General features: G+C 46.3%; 1 protein-coding gene across 5 annotated transcripts in view; it reads left to right on the top strand.

Moving 5' to 3' along the window:
• Positions 1 to 25,287, top strand: part of LOC139280134 (leucine-rich repeat-containing protein 4C-like) — a 1,057,670-nt gene that overhangs the window by 855,592 nt on the left and 176,791 nt on the right. For all 5 annotated transcript variants that reach the window (XM_070899660.1, XM_070899658.1, XM_070899659.1 and 2 more), the window contains one exon: positions 15,272 to 15,368. The gene's annotated coding sequence lies outside the window, so the exon portion shown is untranslated. The remainder of the gene's footprint in view (positions 1 to 15,271; positions 15,369 to 25,287) is intronic.

Raw genomic sequence — 25,287 nt, 5'->3', positions numbered from 1 at the left:
GTTGGCGTGTATCCATAGGACAATTGAGTACAAGACAAGACATACTATTTTGGCCTTGTACAGGACCTTGCTCAGGCCGCACTTGGAATACTGTGTCTAGTTTTGGCCTCCTCTCATGATGGGTGGTATTGAGGCTTTGGAAAGAGTACAGAGGAGGGCAACTAGACTAGTTCCTAGTTTAAAGCATCTTAGTTATCAAGATAGGCAAAAGAGTTGTGACTCTACACTTTAGAAAAGCATAGATGTAGAGGTGATCTGATTGAGGTTTATAAGATAATGAACAGAATAGATTGTGTTCCAGTTGACAGTTTGTTCTAATTGCATTGTTTAGGGAGGACCAGGGGTCATTTACGTTGTATAAGGCTAGATCAAGGTTAATTGTCCGGAGGTGGTTCTTTTCGCAGAGAACAGGCTACCATCTCGTGCGATGGTGCTGATTTGCTGAATTCCCTCAAGTGAGAGCTGGATTTGTTCCAGCAGGGGGTGGAGATCACCTCTTACAGAAGGTAGGTAATGCAGAGAATTAAGGGCCAGAGTGATCTCCTGGACTAATTTTGATCATCTAGATGATTTAGGGAGGAATTTCTCAGTTTTTTCCCCCCCCCCAAGTTAGCCAAGGTTTTTAATTTTTTTTTATTGCCTCTTCCATGAGATCACATGGTTTCAGGTGGGGTGGAGAATATATACTGTGATACACCGGATATCGAAATTGTATGGGGCAGGCTTGATGGACCAGAGGGCCTTTACCTGTCTGCCATTGTTCGCATGTAGCTGCTGTGCTAATACCATCGCTTGCTGACATCAGTAGAATTCACCCTGACATCCTTGCAAGTAACGTCTGTGCCACACAAGTGGCAGGCAATAACTATCTCCAACAAGAGTGTGTCCAACCACTTCCCCTTCATATTCAATGGCATTACCATCATCAAATCCCAACAACCAACAGCCTGGCGACACCATTTACCAGAAACTTAACTGGACCAGCCACATAAATATTGTGGCTACAAGAGCAGTTCAGAAACGAGGCATTCTGCAGTGAGTGACTCACCACCTGACTCCCCAAAGCCTTTCCCCATCTATAAGGCACAAGTCAGGATGAGTGCTACTCTAACAACACTCAAAAAGCTCATCACCTTCCAGGACAAAGCAGCCAGCTTAAGTGGCACCCCATCCACCACCTTCAACATTCACTCCCTCCACACTGACACACTGTGGCTGCAGTGTGTACCATCTACTTGCAGCAACTTGCCAAGGCTTCTTCAACAGCACCTCCCAAACCCACAACCTCTACCACCTAGAAGGACAAGAGTAGAAACACATGGGAACACCAAGTTCTGCTCCAAGTCACACACCATCCTGACTTGAAAATACATCGCTGTACCTTCATAGTCACTGAGTCAAAATCATCACCAGCTTCTCAAGTGCAATTAGTGAAGGGCAATAAATGCTGGCCTTGCCAGCGATGCCCACATCCCGTGAACGAATAAATAAAGACTTGTGTTATGTGCCAGTTAGGAAGTGCCTAAGCCAACAAAATTGCATTCCCATCAAACATTACATAAGAACATAAGTGCTATGTTGTATTGTATAGGGTTAATCACATAGGGTTAATTATGATATTCCGACATTTACAGTGTGTTTTCTGCTTCATGCCTCGTGGAATGTTGTTGATGCAGAGAGAGAGAGAGAGAGACCTTGATGCGCACACCATTTTCTTTATGGGACGATCGGCACCTCGAGGTCTCATGCTTTGTGGAAGAACAGCTGGGGCTTTACAGATTAGGAATTGGCCATAAGCCACATGCACCCATGTTTGTTCAATATTATAAAGGAACGGAACTGTCCAGTAGCTCTTCGAATTTCACCTTGGACCGTGATTCGCGAGTGGTGCCGGGACCCCCAAGGCTCCTGACCAGCCGTCGTTGCGGAGTTCCCGATGGGCCGAAGGCTGTGAGCTTTGTTGCATTTTGTCATACTTCTCTTTTCTTCGTAAACTGTATTATGTTTCTTTTCTCTCAGTAAACGGTGTTTTATCTTTACTTCATTTGTCTTGTCTCTTATTTAACATTCATCCAGATCCCGAATCTGGGTCTATTATTATCAATCCAAAACATATGTATATAAACTTTACTAGTGTGTAAGACTTGCCACCAGACGGTGCACTTGTTGGAGACCCAATGGTCACTTGCACACCCCAGGCAAGCAGTTATAAAAGGCAGTCTACCATGCTGCTTCCTCACTCTGGAGTTACATTAAAGAGACCAATGTCACAACAGTTTGAGCTTACAGTATACAGTCTTGTGGAGTTATTCTGAACATAACAATTAGCGACGAGTAACAGATCATGAACTTTCACGCGGTTGTGGATGCTGTTGGTATTCTTGAGAGATTTGTTGAGGGTGATGATTGGGAAGCCTTCATTGAGCATCTTGACCAGTACTTCGTGGCCAAAGAGCTGGATACGGAAGAGACCGCAGTCAAGCGCAGAGCGATTCTCCTCACCATTTGTGGGTCTACGATAAATAGGCTCATCAAAAATCTGCTAGCACCAACGAAACCAACGGAGGAGGCATATGCAGAGTTGTGCATGCTGGTTTGGGAATACCTCAAGCCAAAGGAGAGCATCTTAATGGCCAGGTATCGCTTTTACATGCACCATCGCTCCGAGGACCAGAACGTAGCGAACTATGTCGCCGACCTGAGACGCCTTGCGTATTTGCTGGATTTTTGGGGGAAATATTGCGGGATTTTTTTCATGCTTGGAATCGGACATGAGGTCATTCTTCGCAAACTGCTGTCTGCCGAATCCCTAGATCTGAGCACGGCCATCACGATAGCCCAGGCTTTCATGTCCGCGAACGATAACACTAAACAGATATCTTTTCAAAACCGAAGCTCACCGGCAAGTACTGTGCATAAAATACTGCCTTCAGCAGGCAGAACTGTACCTGGCAGGGCCTACATGCCTGCAGAGGCCAGACCTAAGATGATTCAGAGTCTGCTGTGGGGCATGAATGCGAATCCATTAACACCAGGTTGGCGCTGCGGGGGTAATCATCGAGTCCATCAATGTCGATTTAAGCACTGCGTGAGCAAGGGCTGTGGAAGAATGGGGCACCTCCAGCGAATGTGTTCCTAACACAGATGAGGCTGCACACAGGGAGGTTAAAGTAACAGTGACCTCAGTCTTTATTAAGACACTCCAGAGTGAGGAACAGGCCTTAGGGGCCGGCTTATATACAGTGCTCTCAAGGGATGCTGGGATCCCTTGGGACTTCAGGGGATGAGCTCCCTGGTGGCGGAACATGGGAGTGCATCCTTTAAAGATACACAACATCACTCCCCCCACAAAGTCAAAGTGAAAACTATTTACAAGGTGAGGCAGTCGTGAGCTTTTCTTTCCCTGGTGGACCGCCTCAGTACAAATGTCTTTTCTGGTGTGTTGGCTGTGTCCTCGCTGGGCTGGCGTGTTGTTGGCCCTGCAGGGCTGCTAGGTGAGCCTGGCCTTGCTGAGCTGTTGGGCGTGATGGGTTCGATTTCCTGGTCTGGTGTGGTGTCATTGATCCTTTGGGTGTGTGTTATGGGCTCGAAAAAGGTGGTGTCTGCTATGGGTTGTTTAGGGCAGTCTGTGAACCGCAGCCTCATTTGGTCCAGATGCTTTCTGCAAATTTGTCCATTGTCTAGTTTGACTAGAAACACCCTATTCCCTTCTTTAGCTATCACTGTGCCAGCGATCCACTAGGGACCATGTCCATAGTTTAGCACATACACAGGATCATTCAGATCAATTTCCCGTGACACAGTGGTGCGAACATCAGTTACATTTTGTTGCTGCCGCCTGCTCTCTACCTGATCATGCAGTTGGGGTGAACCAGCGAGAGTCTGGTTTTAAGTGTCCTTTTCATGAGTAGCTTAGCTAGGGGCACCCCTGTGAGCGAGTGGGGCCTCGTGCGGTAGCTGAGCAGTACTCGGGACAGGCGGGTTTGAAGTGAGCCTTCAGTGACTCATTTAAGGCTCTGTTTCATGGTTTGCACTGCCCGCTCTGCCTGCCCATTGGAGGCTGGTTTAAACAGGGACGAGGTGACATGTTTGATCCCATTGCAGGTCATGAATTCTTTAAATTCGGCACTGGTGAAATATGGCCCGTTGTCACTGACCAGTATGTCAGGCAGGCCGTGGGTGGCAATCATGGCCCTCAGGCTTTCAATGGTGGCGGTGGCGGTGCTTCCCGACATTATTTCACATTCAATCCATTTTGATAAAGCATCCACCACCACCAGGAACATTTTACTGAGAAATGGGCCCGCATAGTCGAAATGGATCCTTGACCATGGTCTGGAGGGCCAGGACCACAAATTTAGTGGTGCCTCTCTGGGCGCGTTGCTCAACTGAGCACATACGCTGCATTGCCATACACAGGACTCTAAGTCAGAGTCGATACCGGGCCACCACACGTGGGATGTGGCTATCACTTTCATCATTACTATACCCGGGTGTGTGCTGTGGAGATCCGAGATGAACGTCTCCCTGCCCTTTTTTGGTAGCACAACGCAGTTACCGCGCAACAGGCAGTCTGCCTGAATGGACAGCTCGTCCTTTCGCCGCTGGAACGGCTTGATTGGCTCTTGCATTTCAACGGGAATGCTGGCCCAGCTCCCATGCAGTAAACAGTTTTTTTACTTGGGACAGCAGAGGATTTTGGCTGGTCCAAGTTCTAATCTGGCGGGCCGTGACAGGTGATTTATCATTTTCAAATGCTTCAATGACCATCAACAAGTCTGCGGGCTGCGCCACCATCAAAAAGTTTGCAGGCTGCGCCATTTCCACCCCCGTGGTGGCCAATGGTAGCCGACTGAGAGCATCCTCACAGTTCTCGGTGCCTGGCCTGTGGCGGATGGTATAGTTATACGCTGATAGCGCGAGTGCCCACCTTTGTATGCGGGCTGAGGCATTAGTACTTATCCCCTTGTTTTCAGCGAACAGGGACATCAGGGGCTTGTGATCGATTTCCAGCTCAAATTTGAGGCCAAGCAGGTACTTATGCATTTTCTTTACCCAGAACACACACGCTAATGCCTCTTTCTTAATCATGCTGTTGGCCCTCTCAGCCTTAGAGAAGCTCCTGGAAGCGTAGGCGACAGGTTGCAACTTCTCCGCAACGTTAGCTTGTTGTAATACACACCACGGATCACGCTGAATGAGTAAGAGAGGCAACTCAACCCAAGGCTGAAGAGGAAGTGTATGGGGTATCCACCTTCACCACCAAAAGCCCTCCGATAATGTTGAAAGTCAAATTAAACGGCATTCCAGTTGCCATGGAATTGGACATGGGGGCAAGTCAGTCAATTATGAGCCAGAAGGCTTTTGAGAAACTGTGGAGCCACAAGGCACAGAGGCCAAAACTAAGCCCGATCCACATCAAACTGCGCACTTACACCAAAGAGCTCATACGAGTCATTGGCAGTGCGGCAGTGAAAGTATCGTACGACGGAACTGTGCATGATTTATCACTATGGATTGTACCAGGCGATGCCCAACGCTGTTCGGCAGATGCTGGCTAGGAAAGATCCGATGGAACTGGGACGACATCAAAGCACTGTCTTCAGTGGATGACGCCTCGTGCGCCCAAGGTATCGGCAATTTCACAGGCGCCAAAGTACAGATCTCTCTAGTCCCTGATGCACGACCCATTCATCACAAGGCCCGAGCAGTTCCATATAGGATACAAGAGAAAGTCGAGATCGAGCTGGACAGACTTCAATGAGGGGATCATATCGGCAGTCGAGTTCAATGAGTGGGCCAGTCCAATTGTTCCGGTGTTGAAAAGCGATGGGACAGTCAGAATCTGCGGGGACTACAAGTTAACGATCAACTGAGTCTCATTACAGGACCAGTACCCACTACCCAAAGCAGATAACCTGTTTGCAACGCTAACAGGGGGGAAGTCATTCACCAAGCTGGATCTCACCTCTGCTTACATGACACAGGAACTGGTTGAACCTTCGAAAAAATTGACGTGCATCAACACGCACAAAAGATAGTTTATATACCACAGATGCCCTTTTGGGATTCGCTCGGCTGCGGCCATCTTCCAGAGGATAATGGACAGTCTGCTGAAATCGGTTCCGTGCACCTTGGTGTTTCAAGATGATCTCCTAATCACTGGTCGCAACACCACCGAACACTTGCACAACCTGAAAGAGGTTCTAAAGCAACTGGACAGAGTGGGACTTGGGCTGAAACGCTCCAAGTGTGTTTTCCTGGCGCCAGAGGTCGAATTTCTGGGGAGAAAGATTGCGGCAGATGGCTTCAGACCCATGGACTCCAAGATGGAGGCTATTAAGAATGCACCTAGACCACAGAAAGTGACGGAGCTGCGTTCGTTCCTGGGACTCCTCAACTATTTTGTTAACTTTCTACCGGGGTTGAACATTTTGCTGGAACCCTTGCATTTATTGCTACACAAGGGTGACGACTGGGTTTGGGGTAAATCTCAAAAGACAGCCTTCAATAAGGCCAGAAACCTGCTATGTTCTAACAAGTTACTTGTCTTGTATGACCCGTGTAAACGTTTAGCACTAGCTTGTGATGCATCTTTGTACAGGGTCGGTTGTGTGTTACAGCAAGCCAATGTGTCTGGTAAACTGCAACCGGTTGCAAATGCGTCCAGAAGTTTATCTAAGGCTGAAAGAGCCTACAGTATGGTTGAGAAAGAAGCATTAGCATGTGTATACGGGGTTAAGAAAATACACCAATACCTATTTGGACTCCGGTTCGAACTCGAAACCAACCACAAACCTCTCATTTTGCTATTCTCAGAAAGCAAAGGTATTAACACCAATGCTTCGCCCCGCATCCAGAGATGGGCACTAACATTATCTGCGTATGAATATGTAATCCGCCACAGACCAGGCACTGAGAACTATACTGATGCCCTCAGTCGGCTACCATTGCCCACCACCGGGGTGGAAATGGCGCAACCCTCGGAAACGCTTTTTGTCATTGGTGTTTTTGAGAGCGAGGGGGTCACCCGGGAAACATTTACACGTGACCTACACAGTACCCACCAGGCATAGTCATGATGAAGGCTATCGGCAGGTCACACGTTTGGTGGCCCGGCATTGACTTGAAATTGGAGTCATGCGTACACCAATGTAATACCTGCTCACAGTTGAGCAATGCACCAAGTGAGGCCCCACAAACCATGGTGCAGGGTCCACGTAGATTTTGCTGGCCCCTTTCTGGGAAAGATGTTCTTAGTAGCAGTGGATGCTTACTCTAAATGGATTGAATGTGTAATAATGTCATCATGTACGTCCACTGACACCATTGAAAGCCACCCTTGGCTTGCCCGACGTCCTTGTTAGTGACAATGGACCATGTTTCACCAGCTCGGAATTCAATGAGTTCATGACCCGCAATGGCATCAAACATGTCAGGTCTGCCCCGTTTAAGCTCGCATGCAATGGTATAGCGGAACGGGCAGTCCAAACTATCAAGCAGAGCTTGAAATGCGCGACGGACGGTTTCCGGCAGAACCGATTATCTCAGATTCTGCTCAGCTACCGGACGCAGTCCCACTCGCTTACTGGTGTTCCCCCCGCAGAATTGTTAATGAAGAGAGCACTCAAAACCAGGCTCTCCTTAGTTCACCCGGATCTCAATGATCATGTAGAAAGCCGGCGTCACCGGCATAACGTATATCACCATCGCGTGGCTGTATCACATGACTTTGAGGTAAATGACCCTGTGTTTGTTCTTAATTATGGTTATGGTCCCAAATGGGTTGCTGGCACTGTTTTATCCAAGAAGGGGAATAGAGTGTTTGTTGCAAACTTTTGAATGGACAAATGTGCAGAAAACATTTGTATCAGACCAAACTGTGATTCACTGAAACCAAAAACAGTTTGAAGAGGACATTACCATCATTGATCCACCAACACACACCCAACCAGCAATCGACCTCGCGGTCAACCATGAGGATGAATCCACCATGCCCGACAGTCCGATCAGACCAGCCTCGCTGCACTGCAGCAATGATCCGACCAACTCACCCATGCCAGGACTTCAACTCAGGTGATCAACCCAGGAACGTAGAGCCCTGGATCGCCTCAACTTGTAAATAACTTGTATCTAAGACTCTGGGGGGAGAGTGATGTTATGTATGTAAACTTTATTAGTGTGTAAAACTTGCCACCAGGGGGCGCACCTGTTGGAGATCAAAGGGTCACCTGCACACCCCGGGCAAACAGGTATAAAAGGCAGTCTACCATGCTGCTTCCTCACTCTGGAGTTACATTAAAGAGACCAAGGTCACAACAGTTTGAGCTTACAGTATACAATCGTGGAGTTATTCTGAACATAACAATAAGAACATAAGAAATAGGAGCAGGATTAGGCCATTTGGCCCATTGAGCCTGCTCCGCCATTCAGTAAGATCATGGCCGATCTGATCATGGACTCGGTTCCACTTCCCTGCCCGCTCCCCATAACCCTTTACTCCCTTATCGTTCAAAAATCTCTCTAACTCCGCCTTAAATATATTCAAAGACCCAGCCTCTACAGTTCTCTGGGGAAGAGAATTCCTTAGATTTACAACCCTCTGAGAGAAGAAATTCCTTCTCATCTCGATTTTAAAGAGGCGGCCCTTATTCTAAGACTATGTCCCCTAGTTTTAGTTTCTGCTATGAGTGGAAATATCCTTTCTGCATCCACTTTGTCAAGCCCCCTCATTATCTTATAAGTTTCAACAAGATCACCTCTGATTCTTCTGAACTCCAATGTGTATAGGCCCAACCTACTCAACCTATCTTCATAAATCAACCCCCTCATCTCCAGAATCAACCTAGTGAACCTTCTCTGAACAGCCTCCAATGCAAATATATCCTTCCTTAAATAAGGAGACCAAAACTGTACCTAGTACTCTAGGTGTGGCCTATACAGTTGTAGCAGGACTTCTCTGCTTTTATACTCTATCTCCCTTGCAATAAAGACCAACATTCCATTTGCCTTCCTGATTACTTGCTGTACCTGCATTATTGTACAGGACACCTGCTTCGGGGAATAAAGAAAACTGTTTCCAATGAACTTCACTTGTTTAAATAAAAATAAGGATTTTGACTTTGGGGCAAATGGGTGGGTGGGTGTTTGGGTGACCAATTGAAGGCTATCAGTCTGAGGCCTATCAATTTTGATGGTCGGCCTCCTTTAAATTTAATTGGCAGACTGCCCATGAGTTTCCAGCTGTGATGGGCAGCCTGTCCAATCGAGATGGGGAGGGCGGGGGGTAGTGATTTCCTGTTGGCCCGGCACCTGTTTAAAATGGGCTTGCACCTCTGAAAGCAAAGTGTCCATTTACTCCTGAAATTAGTACTGACATTTTGTGTGATTTGAACCACTAGGATCTCTAGTCACGAGTGCCTAGATTTAGTGACACCTTGGTGAAGATCCTTATGGAATACCTGTGAATTGATAAATACATACATGGATAGATATTAAGGCAAATATCATTTTCTGAGGTGAATGTATTGGTAGCTGGAAAGTATACATTTTTCCTTTATTCATAGCATTGAGTAGATGCATTTTTAGCAAAAACAAAATGTATAACTTATAATTAAACAGAATATAAATCTTAGAATGTTAAAAATGGGAAGCTATTAATGTTCTCAGAGCACATTTGGATGAGCAAATATTTTTTTTTTCTTTATCTCCAAATGTTCCCAATTACCTTTCATTTGCTGTCTTGGTGACTCGTGTTGGCATATAGTTCCACAGACGCCAGCAACCCTCTTTACTAGATCCGAGACAGTAGGGCCGAAATTCAGCCCCGCCCGAAACGGGTCGCATTTACTGTTATTAAAGTGATTTTACCGCAGCTTCTGATGAAGTGGCATCTTTCGTGAAATTTAGCCCTTTGTCGTTTTTTTTCAGGCGAACCGGAAGACGGTCATAATGGGGGTGGAAGTGCGGCGTTAAGTACTGTAGAGGGACAGAAGTGGAGTTGGGACGGAGTCACCGCCGCTGTCAATCAGCAGTGGAGCAGTGATGACGTCAGTACGCGTGTGCGTCACCACGTCCCTCCCCTTATTTAAAGGGGAGAGAAGCAGCGATTGCTTAGATTTAGCCCACTGGGCCACCAGGGAGGGTTTCGGGCCGGATCAGGGGCCTGACACCCAAAAGGGCAGTGTGCCTATCTCTTGAAGGGCCACCACGCTGTCATGGCTAGCAGAGTGAAGGGAAGGTGCAACGATAGAAAAAGCTGCCGGAGGCAACGCGCAAAGCATTTATGATTTTTGCAGCTAAATTTCACGGGGCGTGCGGGAGATCGGTGGTGTGCCCTTTGATGTTGCACTTAGGGCGGTCAACAGCAGTGGGGCTGATGTGGGGACCGCCAAACTGCTCCCCCCCCCCCGAGCTGAATTTCGCTGGCGGCAGCCATTGGCCAGAACTCAGCGGCTGCTCGACTCTGCCGCTTGGCCGCCGCTTTCTGGTGGTCAGTGGCCTTTTTGGGGAGCTGAATTTCAGCCCCAGTGAATATCGGTAGGTTATTTGATAATGGGAGTTGTGGCATTATACCTGCAGTGTGTTCATCCAAATGTGAGAGGGGGAGAACAGATTTCTGAGAAGCAAGGACTGCTTTGTAAAAATCAAGGAATTTTCCTGCAAATAAAAATGTATTTACATAAAGAACAACATGGCACTTTATTACCAAAAATTGTTCAAACATAATAATGAGTTTTTTTGGATAATTTGAGGAATAAACAATGAGTTCAATAGGTATGAATTATGATCAATGAACTCCTGTGTGTTACGTAAATTTTGCTTCCACTGTCGTCCCATGTGTGCATAGTTGTCAACCATCTGCATTCAGAGCAGACAGTTTGCTTTTTGGACCCTTCTGTACAATTTGCATAGTGGCTCGTCAAGCAGCACTTCTAGCTTTGGTTGACTTGGCTTCTAGGATTTGCTTCTATCGCGCAGGAAACTCTCCGCCTCACTCCCTCCCATCCCCCCCCACCTAGTGTGTCAGCTGTGGCTTAGTGGGTAGCACTCTCGTCTCTGACTCCGAAGGTTGTGGGTTCAAATCCCACTCCAGAGACTTGAGCACATAAATCTAGGTTGTACACTTCAGTGCAGTGATGAGGGAGTGCTACATTGTTGGAGGTGCCGTCCATCAGATGAGATGTTAAACTGAGGCTCCGTCTACTTGCCCAAGTGGACGTAAAAGATCCCATGGCACTATTTCAAAGAAGAGTAGCCGGGTTATACCTGGTGTCCTGGCCAATATTTATCCCTCAATCAACATAACAAAAACAGATTATCTGGTCATTATCACATTACTTTTTGTGGGAGCTTGCTTGTGCACAAATTGTCTACTGTGTTTCCCACATTACAGCAGTAACTACACTCCAAAAAGTGCGATTTGAAACATCCGGTGGTCATGAAAGACACTATATAAATCCAAAGGCCTTCTTTCTTTTTAGACTGTAGTCCTTAGAAGCAGCAATACAGTCGCAGTCACCCCATTCTCTCTGATGTGTTACATGACTTTCATTGTTGAGGCACGCCAGCTGACCTTTGCCAGTTTACCAGCTTGGGAATTCAAAGTGCTTATAACTAACTTCATCTGCCTCTGATTGTTTGCACTCCCTGGGCTCTTGAGCTACTCTTTGCAATTGGGAAACTCACTGGTCTTTTTAAAAATGCTCATAGACCTTATAATATAGCAGCTAAGTAAAATATGCCGATACGATGAGCACTTTAAAAAGTGAAGAGTTTGCTTCCGAGCTTCAAGGAGAAGCCAGCGAGCCTAGGGATACTAGATAAAAAGGCCAGCAGCGGGGAGACTTAAGAGAGAGGGGCAAGCTGAGGGAAGGGAGCAAGGAACAACGACCTGTATTTACATAGCGCCTTTAACGTCCCAAGGCGCTTCACAGGAGGGTTATAAAAATTTGACACCGAACCTCATAAGGAGATGTTAGTGCAGTTGAGAGGTTGGTTTTAACGAAATCTTAAAGGAGGAAAGAGAGGCGCAGAGATTTAAGGAGGGAATTCCAGAGCAGAGGGCCTTGGCAGCTGAAGGCACGGCTGCCAATGGTGGAGTGACTAAAATCAGGGATACTCAAGAGACCAGAATTAGAAGAGCATAGATAGAACGAGTGAGGAAGAAGAAGGGAGAAAAAGTAAGGGGAGAGGGAACAGGATGATGGAAGGTAGGCGAAACTGGAGCTAAAATGTTTACTTCCCACTCTGTTTACATCCCGTGGATTTTTATACGCCGCGGTTGAGTTTGCTCGCCTGACTCGGGGGTGCCTCATAAATATATCAGAGCCTTATCATTTGGGACGAGGCTGAAAGCCATTTTAATGGCCTACTGAGTAGAACATCTGCCATGCCACTTTCCTCATTAAAAACAGTCAGAGACCTGCTGGCCCCAAAAGGTAAGTACAGAAGTTTTTGAATGGGGTAAGAGGAGGTGTACTTGCTGCAACCTCTGCTAAGTCCAATAGAAATGCATGGCAGAATCTCCATGTACTTCAAATTACTGCAAAATACACCAGCAAAAAATCAAAACTTGCTTTTTTTCAGTTTTATAATGGCCAGGATTTTGCGGGAAGAATAATGGTGAGGCTCACCACTATAAAGGAATAAATCGGACAACAACCTCCGGCGTCTGCACATGTGCAGTTAAATGCAGAAATCAGGAAGTTGCTGTCCGAATTGCCGTCCACTCCAGAAACTTTGTTACGCCGGTACCTCACCAACAGACTTGGAATTCACATACATGGCAGGGCAGGAAGTTGCGGTACTTATCGACTAAATATGCCAGAAAACATTAGGTCAAGTGTAAGTGAATTTTTAATGGCATGATAAATCTTAATTACTGTCAAACAACCTCACTGACACTGAAAATTTACTTTTACAAATGTAGAGTTTCATTCATTCATATTTAATTATTGTTGGAGATTTTTAAAAATTAAAATAATTTTTGTTCACTTTTTCTTTCTGTGTCTTTAATATCTCTACCTTAATCCTATCTTCCTTTCCCTCTCTTTATTTCACTTTCTGTACATGATTTTACATAGATTTAACGATTCTAACTTACACTGGTTTAGACTCTGCCTCAGTAAGGATCCTTCAATCTGATTGGTTGAGGAGACACGCCATTGCTTTCCCTGTTCACACAGGTCCCAGATCCACTATAGAGGGCGCTCTAAGTACCGTATATCACAGTTTAATTCTGTGGGCAATTAACGGCGAACACCATTCATTCAACGCTGACCACAAAATCCAGGCCAATATTTTTTTAGTTGTCAACATAACGAGAGTTCCAGTACATCCCATATAGCTCTATCGATTCAAACAACAGTCTGGTTCTACTAGTAATGTGGACTCATAGACTCCCGTTTGACCTATAAAGCAACCTGACTTCAATCCCTGCTAGGTGGAAAAAAAATGGATGAAATGTTTCAAGCGTGCCAGCTGAGTTTTGTTATTACCAGTATTACATGAAAGAACTTTGCTTTTGCACTATGGGAGAGAATGTCTGCAAGATATATTCAACACACTGTCAGGCACTGGAAATGGAGCATTCTAAGGGAAGGCTATGAAAGCTCTAACTGGTCTTTACATCGCCAAACAAAATACAACTTTTATAAATGAATCATATTAGTGGGTTACACAATACAGGGATGAAGGTTTACGTGCCATTGACACATGCTTACATTGATGAACAACAAACTCTGATTTCACTGATGCAAGCTGTGAGATCACAGATTATAAAAAGATGTTTGTCTAAAATTTTGCACTGCCAGCCCAGGAGAAAGAGTGCATCTGTGATGTGCTGTTAGAGTTGGATCGAGCACTTGATCTAGCTGAATATTTTGCCACCAAACGTCTCCGAAGAGAGCCAAGGAATTCATGCATACAGTAACTCAAAATTCCGAAACCAAGGCAATCACTCTAGCTGATACCAAATAAGCTACACAGAATGATAAAGCACCACGTACTCTCAATCTCCCTTTCAGGAAAAGGACACCTTCATCAAACATAAAGGACTCTGATGTGTGAAAGTTTGTTTGTTATGTTTTAGAAAGTCTGGTTATTTGTATTTTTTTAAAGAAGGATATGTAGTCAGTCTATTACTCTAGATAAGAGGAACTAAAAATTAGCCACGATTCCCACTCTTGGAGGGGGGACTAGGAATTTTCTATGAAGTATTGAGAGAGTGCTGTTTTGTCAGAGATGCTGGTCTAGAAATTCGATCATGAAACAGGCATTGGGTCTTCTGCGCACACAAATAAGGGGCGTAAAGTCTGTTTGAGGCCCCCTTTACCATATTGCAGCCTCTTTACCAAGCTGGCTGCATTCAGTAAAACGTCGTCTACATGTGGCCTATCCAGTTGCCAACTACCAAAAAAGGTAAGTTTTGTAAAATGTACTCACCTGAATGTAGAGTCAGGGGGTGCAGCAGTGCTTCTCCTAGCTCCACTGCAGCTCAAAGGCAATTGTCAATTCCTGCTCGGCCCACTCTCGATAGCCTCCCTCTCCCACCCAATCATTACTCCTTCTCTCCAGCAATGTCTGCCACCCCCTCTCGCATGACCTACCTGATAGTTACTGACGGTGATACAGCGATGCAAAATTGCAATCCTCTTCACCAGTGAGCTGCCTGGGAACATTCAACACATGTCTGCCACTTACCACCCATGTAAATGAAGCTCGGGACCCAATATCGGGTGTGACTCTGGGGCAGGGATTGTTCTCGGCACCAATTTCTAGACCGCTGTCTTTTGGATAAATCTCCAAATCAAGACCTCATTTGATTGTTCAGGTGGATGTGAAAGATCCCATTGCATGATCAGCCATGATCATATTGAATGGTGGTGCAAGCTCGAAGGGCCAAATGGCCTACTCCTGCACCCATTTTCTATGTTTCTATGTTAGTACCAGGTGTTCTGGCCAACATTCACCCTTTGGCCAACACTACCAAAAGAAATTAACTGACCATTTATGCCATTACTGTTTGTGGAGCCTTGCTGTGCACTAATTGGTTTCTATGTTTGCCTTCAAAAGCATTCATTTGCCGTGCAGGACCGTGGGATGTCCTGAGGACTTGAATAGAACTTCCATGTTTTTCTTTTCAGTAGCCATGCCGGCATTGCAAAAATCAAGGACTTATTCTGTAAATAAAAATGTGAATAAATGAAGACAAACATGACAATAATCAAGTGCAATTCTGCTCTTGTCTGTTATCTGTATCTCATCATAGGCAGTCCCTCTGAATCGATGAAGACTTGCTTCCATTCTTAAATTGAGTCCTAAGGTGGCTGAACAGTCCAATACGAGAACCACAGTCCCTGTCACAGGTAGGACAGATAGTCGTTGAGGGAAGGGATGGGTGGGACAGGTTTGCTTCATGCTCTTTCCGCTGCCTGCAATTGATTTCTGCATGCTCTCGGCGATGAGACTCGAGGTGCTCAGCGCCCTCCCGGATACACTTCCTCCACTTAGAGCGGTCTTTGGCCAGGGACTCCCAGGTGTCAGTGGGAATGTTGCACTTTATCAGGGAGGCTTTGAGGTTGTCCTTGTAATGTTTCCTCTGCCCACCTTTGACTCATTTGCAATCAGGATTGGGAACCGATTTGCATATTCTTTACTAAGGGGCTTAAAGGTTAATTGCGGCATTCTCGCTGGTATCCAGCTGAAATCACCAAATTCAGCACAAATGAGAGATCGAACCAGTGGCCTTCCTATTCTTCATGGCTCAGTATCATGTCACACGTCAGTTAGACTTCTTTGAGAACTGCCATCTGCCAATTATATTTTTAAAGCAAGAAGAAATTAATATCTCATCAGTTTGAGTCGATCATCGATGTCCTGTCAGAGTGAAGCTATCGTTTATAGTTTAATTCCATTAATACCTTAACAATATGAAGACCTCATCAATATAAAAGAGCGTAAAGTTGTTATCAGTATGTTAACAGCATGCGGATATCATTAATATCGTAAAAAGGCAAAATAATAGTCTAGCACCCTCATGATTAAGCAGTTAGGGTTGGAAATTCAGCAGGTTTGCGGCCATTTACTGTCGTTTTACTGCCGTGACGGGGCGGAAAAAGTGATTTTTTTTGAGGGCGGTAAACGCAACGCACAAAATTTAGTGTCCGGGCGGAAAATTCGGCAGTGGTTTTGCACCAGCGGTAAAAAAATACCGCCAGCCCATTTTTTTCACCGTTTTTATGACGTCAGTTGGCGTGCAACGCCCCACTATCACCGTGGGTGGGAAATTCACCAATACCGCCATTTTTACCACCAGCCCAAAAACCTGCCGGGTAAACTCAAGTCTTACCTGCTCGTACCCACGATGCACCCGGCGCTAACGATACCATCTTGAAAAACGGAGCAGAAGTCCAGTTCATAAAAGGATTTTTAGAAGGCTGCGTTTTACACATTGAGGTTTTGTGTGTTTATAGTTCATTTTTAAGGCTATTGAGGACATTTGAGGAAATTTAAAAGAATAGGGGCTTTAATATCTCTGCCAATATTGCTGGCTGTTTTTTCTATGCAGCATCGAGCTGGAAGAAGGCTTATTCAAGAGCATTTTGAGAATAATTAAAGTGCTCACAGATGTATGGGGAGGAGACCTTACCCCCCCCCCGCCCCCCCCATGAGTTTACAGGGAACAGCATTCATACCTACAGCTGTCTGAGCCACAGTGCGTTCGAAGGCTGCACTTCCGAAAAGAGGTGGTCACAGAGATATGCCAGCTCATACAGGCAGATCTACAGCCTACCAGCGTGAACAGGACTGCACTGCCCGTTGAGGTGAAGGTGACTGTGGCATTGCCTTCTATGCCTCCGCCTCCTTTCAAGCATCAGCAGGGGACATATGCTGCATCTCACAGTTCGCTATACATCGCTGCATTCACCAGTTGACTACTGTACTGTACACATGCAGGATGGACTTTATAAAGTTTCCAATGACCAGGGAGGCACAGAATGAGAGGGCTCTAGATTTTGTACGAATTGCTCGCTTCCCAAGGTTCAGGGTGCCATTGACTGTATGCACATCCCTGCGAGCACCTTTAGAGGAGCCAGAGGTTTACCGAAACCAAAACGGATTCTACTTGCTCAACGTATAGATTGTCTGCGACCATACTCAGCGCATCATGGCAGTCAATGCCCAGTTTCCAGGGAGCATCCATGATGCTTTCATCTTGCGTGAAAGCAGTATCTCAGACCTGTTTGAGCATCAGCCACAAGGCCAGAGCTGGATGCTATGGGACAAAGGTTACAGCCTTGCCGCCTGGCTCATGAAACCCCTCCAGAACCCTCAGACAAAAGCGAGCATCGCTATTGCTATGTATGCATGTAAACCTTACCTAAATGTGAGACTTGCCACTAAGGGGCACACCTGTGGGAGAACTAAGGGTCACCTGTGCACCCTGGGGCAAGGAGGTATAAAAGGTGATTTACCATGCTGCTCCCTCACTCTGGAGTTTGAATAAAGAGACCAAGGTCACAACAGTTTGAGCTTGCGATATAGTCCTGTGGATTTATTCTGAACATAACAAATTGGCGACGAGTAACACAGTAATGGCTGCCGTTGGTATTCTTGAGAGATTTTTTGAGGGTGATGATTGGGAAGCCTTCGTTGAGCGCCTCAACCAATACTTTATGGCCAATGAATTGGACAAGGCTGAGATGACGACCAAGCGCAGGGCGATTCTCCTCACCATATGTGGGTCATCGGTATATGGCCTCATTAAAAATTTGTTGGCACCGGTCAAACTAATGGACAAATCTTATGCAGAGCTGTATATGCTGGCTAGGGAACACCTCAAGCCAAAGGAGAGCATCCTGATGGCCAGGACCGCTTTTACACGCAACCAGGCCAGAACGTGGCAAGTTTTGTCACCGACCAAAGATGCCTCGCGGGGCAGTGTGAATTTGCAGGATCCTTGGGGGAAATGTTGCGGGACTTTTTGTGCTTGAAATTGGCCACAAAGTCATTCTTAGCAAACTGCTGTCTGCCGAATCCCTAGATCTGAGCAAGGCCATCACGATAGCCCAAGCCTTCATATCCACGAGCGATAACACGAAACAGGTATCTTCACAGAATCCAAGATCACCGGCAAGCACCGTGCACAAAATAATGTTTTCAGCAAGCAGAACGGCACAGGGCAGGGCCCACATGGTTGCAGAGGCCAGACCTAGGCCTAGAGTGACTCAGAGTCCGCAGTGGGGTGTGAATGCGTATCCATTAGCACCATGTTGGCACTGCGGGGGCAGCCATAGAGCTCATCAATGTCGATTCAAGCCCTATGTGTGCAAGGGCTGTGGAACAATGGGACACTTCCTGCGAATATGCAAACGATCTTTGACTCACCATGTGGCAGAGTCAGGAGAGGACGACCGATCCAGCGAGGATCACGATGAACGAGCAGGAGGGGCAACTGAACCTGAGGATGAAGAGGACGTTTATGGGATACACACCTTCACCACCAAAAGCCCTCCGATAATGTTAAAAGTTGAACTTAATGGCACTCCAGTATCCATGGAACTAGACACGGGGGCAAGTCAATCAGTTATGAGCCAGAAGGCACTCGAGAGGCTGTGGAGCGACGAAGCACAGCGATCCAAGTTGATCCTGATTCAGGCAAAGCTGCGTACATACACCAAGGAACTGATACCAGTTATTGGAACTGCGGACATAAGAGTATTCCATGAGGGAGCAGTGCATGATTTACTATTGTGGATTGTTTCAGGTGATGGGCCAACGCTGCTTGGCAGGATGTGGATGGGGAAGATTCGATGGAATGGAGAAAACCTCTGCGTACCTTCTCCGGCGAACGAGGTCTCCCCTTCTCTAAGGCTGAGCAAACCCCCACCTTCAGCTGAACCAGGCATCGAAGTGCAGATCCAATTGCAGATCCCCAAGGTACAGGCCGCTCATCATAACCACGAGGAGGTGAAGATCAACCAAGCAGCGGTACAGGCGCGGTACCCACCACCCGAAGCCGACGACCTCTTCGCGATGATTGAAGAGGCTCCAGGTCGACCATGCAGAGTGGGACTCTAGCCGAAATGATCTGAATGCGTCTTCCCGATGCCAAAGGCAAAATACCTGGGGACGAAGATCACGGCAGTTGGCATTACGGACACAGATGAGAGGGCGTCCAGACCACGGGACGAGAGAGCGTCCAGACCACGGGAGGTCACCGCAATGGAGCAGAGGGATGTGTCGCCCAGCAAAGAAGATGACTGGGTTTGGGGTAAAGGTAAAGGGGCGGCCGCTGAGAAGGCCAGGAACCCACTACGCTCCAATAAATTGTGTGGACTATGTAACCCATGTGAGCGGTCTTTCACGCCAATGATGTACCAATATATGGGGCTGGGGGTACCTTACAACAAGCCAAAATAGCGGGCGAACACCAACCGGTAGTATATGTATCTGACAAAATACCTGTAACAAGTGACGTGTTATCACACGGGGTCGGGTGTGTTGTACAGCAAGCCAAAGTGACGGGCGAATCCCAACCAGTTGTATATGTATCTAACAAAGTATTTGTAGCAAGTGAGGTGTTACCGCATGGGGTCGGGAGTGTTGTGCAGCAAGCAAAAATAGTGGGCAAGCCCCAAACAATTGAACATTTATCCAGTAAGTTAAACAAAGCAGCAGCTTGTATTCACGGGACTAAAAAGATGTACCAAAGAGTGTACCAATATGTGCTTGAGTCAGACAAGCTGCTCATCTCACAAGCTTGGAAAAGCAGAGGCATCATTATCGATGCGTTGTTTTGAGAAGGTCTAACACTGTCTGTGCACTGCAACATGATCCACCATGGGCCTGGCACTGAGAACGGCACTAATGCCCTCAGTTGGCTACCGTTGCCCACCACCAGGGTGGAAATGGCACAGCCTGCAGACCCACTCGTGGTCGTGGAAGTGCTAGAAAGCGAGGGGTCAAACGTAACAGCCCCCCAGCTTAGGTCCTCGACCAGCCAGGATCCCACATTAACGCCTGCCAAAGACGGGATGTGGCAACCTATCCATCGCAGAAATGAAAGACCCATCCCTACGTTGCAAAGTAAGGCAGGGCGGCTATATGCAGTCAGTGGTCTGGGGCCCCCATACTACAGCCCAGGATCCACAAGAACCACTAGGCCTCCCGCCACTACCGAAAATCTCAAGGCCATTGCAGCCATCCTGGGCTTGCTAGACCTCAGGGTCAACCACAATAGCCCGGAGCAGGCAGCCCAAATCACTAAACCCAGCACCACTAGTGTCACGGTAGACTCCCTTCAGACCCGGCTATCCTGGGTGCCACGCAGTCACCAGACAGAATCACTCAAGAACCGAGCCTTCTGTATGCCATCAGCAGAGAATACACCGTAATTGCACGGCCCCTCCACACGACATCAGAATAAGTGATGTAGACCATGTTCAGGGCCGCAGTTAGGCCGCTAGCACTGCATTAGCCAAGGGGGAAATGGAGTGTATGTGATGAAAACAGAGCATTTGATTGTGAAACCATGTACTGGGTTAACGAGTAAAGCATTTGGACAAGACCAAACTGCGAACTACAGATAACCAGGAACCACTGTGAAAGGACCTGGTCCCCAGCGACCCACTAACATGATCAATCTCTCCGTCGACCACGAGGATGAATCCATCATGTCAGGACTTCAACCCAGGCATTCGACCCGGGGACACGGTGCCAGATCGCTTCAACTTACAAATAACTTGCACATAAGACTTTTGGGGGAATGATGTTATATATGCATGTAAACCTTACCTAAATGTAAGATTTGCCACTAGGGGGAACACCTGTGGAAGACCTAAGGGTCATCTGTGCACCCTGGGGCAAGGAGGTATAAAAGGTGATTCACCATGCTGCTCCCCCACTCTGGAGTCTGAATAAAGAGATCAAGGTCACAGCAGTTTGAGCTCGCGATATAGTCCTGTGAATTTATTCTGAATATAACAGCTGTAATGAAGCTATATAGCCACATGCAACATCATCGAAAAGACAATTGAAGTTCTGAAGCAGTGCTTCCGATGCCTGGACCACTCTGGAGGCTGCCTACAATACTCCCCTCAGCAGATCTCTGAGTTCATTGTGATGTGCTGCATGCTACACAACTTAGCCATCATGAGGGGACAGGGATTGCTACTGGGGACTGCAGGAGCACCTGAGGGGGAGGGGAAGGAGGGGAAGGAGGGGGTATGCCACTCTCTCCCACCATTTTGACTATTCCCCTTCTTCTTCTACAAGTGAGACACTGCACAAAAATGGTTAAGTTGAACAAAACTATTTAAAACATTGGTAAATTTATGAAACATTTATACATTGTTCAAACTTTATAAACTTTAATTTTGAAATTTAAATACATTTTTAGCTTGAACATAATTTATAAAACTTTTATAAAATAACCAAAACAGGAAAATTACAACAAAACAACGACAGTAACCCCTGCACTGAACGTCTTTTAACTGCGGCCACCTTTTCCCGCCCCTCTCCCCGATCTTAACCCCCCCACCTCGCTTCTTGCCCCTACCGCTACCCACGGTGTGCAGGAAAGCACAGAGGGCACTGCTGTTGTTGATGGAGAGACAATGGAGACGCCATTGGACCCCCTGGAGAAGCTCGGGGTATGGAAGGCCCGGTTTCTGAGTCGGAAGGCTCTTGCACGGCCTCGCCACTCACAGGTGCTGTCGGTCTGGGTGGTATGACACTGGAGACTGCAATGCCAAAAGTCAAGACCATCAATTGCCGCAGGACATTGACAGCCTCGGTATTCTCCCGGATCGCAGCAGCAATCTGTGACATGTCCGCAAATTGTGTCGCAGATTGTGCAGCGATATTGCCGGAAATGCCACCCAGGTCCTGGAGCAGCTCTCGACTGAGCTGGATGCTCTCCCTTGACAGTCTCACCATGTCCAGGTGTGTGTCTGTCTGTCTTTCAGCAGACCGGCTTTGCCGACTCAACCTCCGAAGAGATGGCATACGGGGTTCAACTCTGGGGGTGCGTTGCTGCTCATGACTTGGACCCGCTGCCTCGGATGGGATAAAGTTGTAAATATGGCTTCCTCCGAGGAACTTGTGGCCTCAACCAAAATGCATGCTGACTGCATCGCCCCCTCCACCCTCTCCACCCCCAGCACTCCCTCCACCCCCTCTACCCCCAGCACCCCCTCCATCCCCAGCACCCCTACCACCCTCTCCAACCCACCACCGATCAACACCACCTCCCCCAACAACCCCTCCACCCCAACCAACACCAGCACCCCCCCCCCTCACAACAGCTTCATGATGTTGTTGCTCCCTCGGAGGCTCCTCAGTGCATCCTTCATCTTCCTCTTCGACCCACACATGATGGGCTGAGGTGGAGGCTTGCATGGGACGAGGTGGGGCCTCAGAATCCTCATCTGCAAAATAGAAAACAACAGGCGAGTGATTAGCAGCAGGGGAGGGGGCAGGGTGACATGAGTAAGGTCACATAGCACAGCTTATTTGAAGGACTAACACTATTGTATTATATGTCGTAGAGAGACATTGCATCACATTACCCGAACCCGAGTCCACAGACACAACATCACATTGCCCCAACCCAGCCCGGGGATTTTGCAGGACTTACCCTCAGTTCCGACCATGGGTTCAGCACCCGTATGGGTAGTTGACCTCCCATGGGCACCAATGAAGCCAGCTACATGCTCCTTTAGGTCTGTTAATAGATGCGTATTGGGTGGACCACCACCTGTTCATCGCTGCTCACGCCGATTGTGGGACAACTTTTCCTGCAAAAATTACAATAGGAATGGTTACCAGAGTGCCCTTCTGCACTTGTGGCACACACAGATACCATCAAAGCACTTATACCATACTATGTGCATTTAATACAGTCGTCTGTTTAATGGCCCTGGTAGTTGCATGTGCTTCATGAGGAAGACATCTACATACAGAAACATCTTTTAAGATGTCAAAAAGCAGTCTTAATAATGTGTAACAATCATTCATGGCAAATCAGGTGCAACACTAAGCCTATCTTCAGCAACATGTGTCAGATTTACAATTTAAGTAATCAAGGAGTGCATCAATAAAAATATTACTTACTCCCATGACCCTGTAATGGTCATTCCACCTCTTCCTGCATTGTTGGTAATCCCTGGGAATGTCATCAGCTGAAGACACCTCCTCAACAACAGCGGTCCAAAATCTCTTTACAATGGTGGTTGGGCGGGTGAGGGGGGCGGGGGGGGGTTTACCTTGACCCCTCCTATTAAACCCCCCATCTACTCTCAATTGCTGTTATAAGTGCCTCATTCGCATCACAACTGAATTTTATGGCCCTCTGCCTGCTATGATCACCCTGCTGCATCTTCTCCTGTCTCTGAAAAATGGCAGATTGAGAGCTGGGTGTACTGTGAATCGCGGGGAAAAATAAAATCGGCGAAAAAGAAAATGCGCATGCGCAGAAGGTCCATTTTTTTTTCAGATTGCTGAATTCGGCTCCAGTGCGCAAATTCCATCGTACAAGTCTGGATTTTACTGCTACCGCCGGTCACCATGTGGCCAATTTTGCGGCCTTCAGCCATAGCTGTATTCCAGCAGTAAAAAAAAATCTAAATCTTCGCTTACCGCCCAAAAAACGATTATAGCGCTATTTCCTGAATTTCCAGCCCTTAATTTATTATTTTAGCAGGATATAGACCTAAGTGATATAATTACAGTCTAACAATACCAATAATAAAAATAACAGCAATAATATATCATTAACCGAGCTGTATAAATTAATTTGAGCTTACATCACTCTCTTGAATTTAAAAGTGTTCCCTTAGCTCTAGCCTTCTTTTATTTTTGTATTAAACTTGGGGTAAGGAACTTTTTATAATGGTACCTTTTTGTGCAGATGTCACCTGGGTGCATATGCTATAGGACACAAGCAATGGAAGTGTTTAAAATGATGTCTGCTGCACAGCTGGTAAAAACCACTGACTGAGGCCGTGTGAGAATAAAAGTGTGGAGGAGGGTGTAGGGGCTAGTGGAAGAATGGAAAGCAGAGATGTCATGAAAAGAGAGCAAGAGAGAGAACGATGAAAAGCTATGATCGTCAGAAGGGAGAGCAAGAGGCTGGGAGAGTGTTAGTGTCAGAGGAGCTGCCATTTGGATGAGACTTTAAACCGGAGAGGAGTGCAAGACCCGGAGAAAATGAGGGGTTTTGAAGAAAGGAGATTAGAGAGATAAAGGAATTGAGTGGGAAAATACATTACTTACAGGAGATCTTTTGAATTGGTTTGAGTTTTGTAATTATTGTTCACATTTCATTTGAAATTAGAAATTGCGATGAATGTATTCTATCTGTGGCTCCTTCTCATTGCTGTGAGTGTATGTGTAGTCAGAGACCAAGTGGATACTTAACTTGCAGCAGTAAGTGTATGAGCCTTAGTGGTAATGGCAAGTCCAAAATAGTCCATTACAAATTGGCATTCAGTCCACATGTATAGTATCATAATTATTCTACCAACAATAGTTAGGCTTTGAGAATGCTGTAACCTCAATATCTTTACAGCTGCAAGATTTTTTTTTACAAAATGAGAGAAAACAAAGATCTACCAAAAAAACGTGAGTGGTAAAAAGAAAACAGTATAGAAAACAAAAATTCACAGCAACTGGAAGAGAGAATGTTCTTATGTTCTTAGAACAAGGAAACTGAAGATAAGTAAATAAAGAGGTAACACTAAATCTTGCATTAACATTTCTCTGTTGGGACATGAATAAGAAACATTTCAAGGGATGTGTTTATGTTTGTGTTTACATAGAAAAGCTATCAAGCAATGCAGGGTGTGTGGGAAAAATCTAATCGCTGTACATGAGCACCAAGATGAATATTAACAGTTTAGCATTTACAAAGGTTAAAGTCAATAGAGGGATTTGACTGCTGTTTGGACTAGCAGTGCATGGAAATAGCACAACATTATTATCAAACAATATTATTCTTTTTATTAGATAAAAAAGTAATGCATTTTGTTTTTAAATGTTTATTTTTATATTTCTCCTCGATGCATAAAACCACTTTCTTCCCTGGTTCAGGCAGCAGGGCCGTCCACTCTCAAGAATGTCTCCACAGATAATATTAATGCAATTACTGTTTTCCGATTGTATCAGGAGCTATACTCAAGTAATTCGGAATGAGAGTTTCTTCGCTTTTGGGTACTTTCTCATCCTCATCTAAGGGACCAAATTATCTATCCTAAAGTATACAAGAAACTTTTTCAATACAGT

This window comes from Pristiophorus japonicus, chromosome 14 (assembly GCF_044704955.1).
Source record: "Pristiophorus japonicus isolate sPriJap1 chromosome 14, sPriJap1.hap1, whole genome shotgun sequence".
Lineage (NCBI taxonomy): Eukaryota > Metazoa > Chordata > Chondrichthyes > Pristiophoridae > Pristiophorus > Pristiophorus japonicus.
This window is presented reverse-complemented; position numbering and strand designations above follow the sequence as displayed.